General features: G+C 38.3%; 1 long non-coding RNA gene across 1 annotated transcript; it reads right to left on the bottom strand.

The window, feature by feature from the left end:
* Positions 1-212: 212 nt before the first annotated feature.
* LOC113302714 lies at positions 213-5375 on the bottom strand. Its single transcript, XR_003337049.1, has 2 exons — positions 1965-5375; positions 213-1855 (listed from the first exon to the last, which is right to left on the bottom strand). It is a non-coding gene; the product is annotated as an uncharacterized LOC113302714 (long non-coding RNA).
* Positions 5376-5662: the final 287 nt, after the last annotated feature.

The following is a 5662-nucleotide window of genomic DNA, read 5'->3' as shown; positions in this document are numbered from 1 at the left end:
GTCGCAAAGAACTATTGATAATAATCGACTAAGGATTGTTTGATCTCGACCTAAAATTAGAACTCCTAATCACTGAGCATACATGGCATACAAAGTAGAAGAATGTTCATGAATCTAAAATGAATCAGGTCTCAATGGGATTGTCTATAACTTCCCTATGTAGTATACTTGGCATAAAACATGAAAAGGTTTGTAAAACAACTACCAATATGTGAGATACTCAAACATAACAATAAGCTTTTGATTAAAGAACCTCTTGTTCATGAACATAAATAATCTAACCTATATGTTCATCCTTTCACCCTGACAATAGTTTAGAAAATCATGGAGAAAAGAAATTAGTAAAACACCAAACCCTAGTTTCTCCAGTTGACGGTGTCCATCCAATCCATCTCGCTGGTTATTTGTAGGTGCAGCAAAGACTCCTACTTGGACCCTTCAAGCAAACTCCAAAGGCCCCAATCCAAAATCCACTAATTCCCAAATCCAACAACCTAACCAGTTTCTATAATATGTCCATCCAGGCACTGTCCTGTATACCCGTAGCAGCAGCTCAACCAACTACTCCACAAACAATCAAATTACTGAACCAGGACCCTCCTTGCCGTCTGCAAAAGCTATTATGAGTTACCCTGATCGATAATACCACGAGTTCATAAGAGTCCCTGAACTTGTCACTCCATTTAATTCCAACCTAAACAACAGTGAGCCCTTCATGCGTCCTATTAACACCATTGCTCCAGCCACTTTCAACCGTCTTCCATTCTCTAAACTTCTACTTTAACCGATGCAACCAGTTCAACTCCAACCATGTCTGCAGATCCGCATACAGCCACCACCAGTTGACCCCATCTTTGATTTCATGGCATTCTTCAGGAATTGATGTCGACTGACGTCTCCATTATCTTCTTAAAGCTCTCAACTAACCACTGCTAACAAAACCAATTGCAATCATCTCCTGAATTTCGGCACAACAGAACCTTCATGTATTAATGTTGTTGTTGATAGTGAGAGACAATTTAAACTCAGTTGAGATGGAAAATTTTTGCAGTCATGAACATCTTTATCAGCAGCAAACCCATCTTCGTTCACTCGCAAGACCTGTACCGCCACCATTTAATCCCCCAAACTCAGTTGGGTTAATAAACCCCAAATTTGTTCCATTCTCCCTGAATTCCAGTTCAAAACCACCACTGTCACTAAGATTCAGCCATCTACTTCCTCTCACATGAACCCAATTTCAGTATGAGTACGAACCCCTGAAATCCATTCAGCTAGCACACATGAAACCCCAATCCTGATTAAAATCTCGAATCGAACCTATTGTTGTTGGAAGAAGCCCTCAAATCTGTCTATTGTTTTTGTCGTCGTCACCACAACTTCCCAAAATCAGAATCATTATAAGTATTAGAAAACAGCGTAGATCCATCACCGGCTCTTCTTCTTGACCTTGTATACTCTCACCGATAATTCATCTTTGAATTCAGTCTCCTATCATGCAAGGTGCAACTGCTTGAAGAGATAAAAGAAAATCTCTTTTCTTTGTTTTGGTAAAAGATAGAATATATATATATATATATATGCCTTAATAATTCAACAGAGAAATGTGGTAGGAGAGAAGCCCCGTCTCCAATTTCCCTTTAGCAACTAGTGGGTCGTGCTTGATTGATTCTTGTTTCCCGTCACATACGTGAGATGGCTTGAGCCTTGAGTGGTGCTGATATAGGAATACCATGCCATCCATATTCAAGGTTCTCGTGCAGTGAGCAGTAAAATTGATCCTTGTAATTGGAAATGCCATTTAGCTTTCACTTAAGCCATTTATCTTCCGAGTGAACTAAACTGCTTGTATTTGCTGCAAAAGGCTTAAAACAATATTATTAGCAACGAACGAGACCTAGCCAATGGAAATATGGGCATAAAAATATAGCACTTACGTGCTTATCAAATACCCACATACTTACATTTTTCTAGTCCCGAGCAAAACAGAAATATATCCGCTCAACAGCTGGATATGAAGAGACGTCTGCTAAACAGCGAGACAAACGATCAGAAAGACCCGCTCAACAGCTGGTCATGTTGCAAACTTTTTTTTTCTTTTTCTTTTTAGAGACCCGCTCCACAGCTGGTCATGAAATGGTAAGAAAAGACAAAAATAGACCCGCTGCACAGTTGGTCTTGCTATGCAAATAAATTGTTAACAGACCCGCTCAACAGCTGGTATTGTCTTGACGAAAGTGATCCATATTTTATTCTTTTTTGTAAGAAAATTCATAACGAAATTGAATTCCTACCACAAATCCATATATACTTCACCACTCCCCCACACTTAAACATTACATTGTCCTCAATGTAATTCAGTCATCCAACATAGAGCTAAGGTGGGAAATTCCAAAATGCGATATGCAAGAGGCGATAAAAATTAGAAAATAGAGTAAAGGGAACAAAACTGATGGGTTGACTCCCACGAAGCGAATGATATTTGCTCCTAGCTTGCGCGCAGCAAGTAATCTCAACAAACCGAAAATGATACAAAACTGCAACCTGGCATATATATAAAATATAAAGTCTGAAAAGTTGGGGATCAACCCATCTTATCAGGTTAGCTGCAAATAAGAACCTGTGAAGACTATAATCAGCCAAAAATATGTGAAGATCCACCCTATGTAAAACATTCCATAATAATCAAGTCATACTTTGTCGGGAACAGTAAATCATTCACACCAACAGGTACAGATTGTTTGATAGTGTGTAGCGCAGACCCTAAATCTGCTTCAAGTTCAACTGAAATATTTTCAATTGAAAAACTATCTTCGTTAGGAATCGGAGGAATCAATGCACTAACAGTTACACTAGGCACCGGATCATTATACTCAAAATGATTTAAACATGTGTCTCGTGGTTCAATTTCATCAAAAGCAATAACCCCTAAAAATCTGGGCCTAGGTCCGCGGAAATAACTTCCGTTGTTAAGTTACCTATATTACCCATCGAAGAATCAAATGCATTGACATGTCAATTAGTATAGGGTCATCAGAGTTTGCAAAATGGGCTAAACACGTGGAGAGTGGTTCAAAATCAGCGGCCCAAGTTGATTGCCCTGTATCAATCGGCTCCACATTCATACATGCATCCCGAGAGCTTTTAGATGGATCAACAAAAATTGGGCATAGTGCAGCAACGTTATTATGAATAACTATATTGTTATCGTTTTCAACAGTATTATGAATCTCAGAATTCAAATGATTAGAAGGTTTCCCATTATGAACATCTATCACCTTTGAGTCATGACACTAATAGTAGCATCCTCTACATATGCAGGTTCTTCAACATCATAATTATCTGAATTTTGGGTATCCTCACTTCCACTCAAAACTTCTACAAGTTGATCATTAACAATTTCTTCCTCAGAAGAATAATCAATATACTCTAAGGTACAATTAGATTGGGATTGAGACTGGTTTGGGAACCAACTCTGTTCCTCCTCCAACTGTCTAGTCATTTGACTTACTTGATATTCAATGTTTTCTAAAAAAAATTGAGTGGTCTGTTGAAGTTGAGACGTTTTTCGACTAATTTGTAATGTGTACAACCTTAAGCTATCTTCCAAGCTCAAATTTCTATAGTCTAAAACCTCATTGAGCTGCCAATTCAAAGATTATTCACATACCTCATGCAAATAATTATCCCCATGATATTGGGTTTGGTACATATGTGAATCAATGGAACACGAGTTACTATAAACCTGATTATTATTTTCATATGACCTCTGGATTTCTAGCATCTCTAACCATCTTTCCAGACTAGCTATATTCTGGTTGAAAATCTCAGCATGTGACAAATCATCCCGATGGTAACTTTGGTACTCATGTGAATAATCATCAGCTTTGTAGTAATGCTGATAACGATTTCCATACCTGAGACGATTTATTTCCTGAATCTCTTGATATTGTGGTTCATACATGTATTCTCCGAGAAACCCGGACTCATCCCCTCGATAAAACGCCATCGCCGCAACAAGAGTACCTGAAAAGAAAAATCTAAAAGAAAAGTATGAAAAGGAACTAAAAATAAAATAAAAACAAAAATACACTATGTACAGAAACTATGACTAGACAATTGAAGATATCAAAAAGAGTGTTTTGAAACGACTCCCCGGCAGCGGCGCCAAAAACTTGAATGGGTCGGAAGACCGACTTTGTTTTACCACAAGTGCACGGTGTCCAAATTGTAGACAATAGCAAATGTGGTTCGTTCCCACGAGGAGTGTAAACTAGTTCTAACTAATGCAACTAACTTTCTAATCAATATGAATTCAAGAGGATGATTTCTGAAATTTATACTAACAAAAATAAAATGCAAACTAAGCTATTAAAGAGTCGAGCAAGATGAGAAAGGGTTAAGGATCCGGGAATCCATCATGGGCTAGGTTTTACTCATATGTCCATCCAGAACTGTCCTGTATACCGGTAGCAGCAGCTCAACCAACTACTTCACAAACAATCAAATTACTGAACCAGGACCCTCCTTGCCGTCTGCAAAAGCTAATATGAGTTACCATGATCGATAATACCACGAGTTCATAAGAGTCCCTGAACTTGTCACTCCATTTACTTCCAACCTAAACAACAGTGAGCCCTTCATGCGTCTGATTAACACCATTGCTCCAGCCACTTTCAACCGTTTTCCATTCTCTAAACTTCTACGGATCCGCATACAGCCACCAACAAAACCAATTGCAATCATCTCCTGAATTTCGGCACAACAGAACCTTCATGTATTAATATTGCTGTTGATAATGAGATAAAATTTAAAATCAGTTGAGATAGAAAAGTGTTGCAGTCATGAACATCTCTATCAGCATCAAACCCATCTTCGTTCAATCGCAAGACCTGTACCTCCACCATTTAATCCCCCAAACTCAGTTGGGTTAACAAACCCCAAATTTGTTCCATTCTCCCTGAATTCCAGTTCAAAACCACCACTGTCACTAAGATTCAGCCATCTACTTCCTCTCACATGAACCCAATTTCAGTATGAGTACGAACCCATGAAATCCATTCAGCTAGCACATATGAAACCCCAATCCTGATTAACATCTCGAATCGAACCTATTGTTGTCGGAAGAAGCCCTCAAATCTGTCTATTGTTGTTATCGTCGTCACCACAACTTCCCAAAATCAGAATCATTATAAGTATTAGAAAACAGCGTAGATCCATCACCGGCTCTTCTTCTTGACCTTGTATACTCTCACCGATAATTCATCTTTGAATTCAGTCTCACATCATGCAAGGTGCAGCTGCTTGAAGAGAGAAATGAAAATCTCTTTTCTTTGTTTTGGTAAAAGATAGAATATGCCTTAATAATTCAACAGAGAAATGTGGTAGGAGAGAAGCCACGTCTCCCATTTCCCTTTAGCAACTAGTGAGTCGGGCTTGATTGATTCTTGTTTCCCATCACATACGTGAGATGGCTTGAGCCTATAGTGGGAACTATAATTTTGGGCATACCAAAATCTTCCAAGGCATATTGAATGAAGACAAAAAAGGTTGTGAAATGGCAAAATCAGATAACCTCTTAACCCAAAAAAATTTTAACGGTAAATTTGTCCTTTACGTAGTAGTGTTAATAATCTTGATTAGTGATTAAATATTTTGTTTA

The sequence above is a fragment of the Papaver somniferum genome, chromosome 8 (assembly GCF_003573695.1).
Source record: "Papaver somniferum cultivar HN1 chromosome 8, ASM357369v1, whole genome shotgun sequence".
NCBI classification, from domain to species: domain Eukaryota; kingdom Viridiplantae; phylum Streptophyta; class Magnoliopsida; order Ranunculales; family Papaveraceae; genus Papaver; species Papaver somniferum.
Note: the sequence above shows the minus strand (reverse complement) of the source record. Positions and strands in the feature narration are given on the sequence as shown.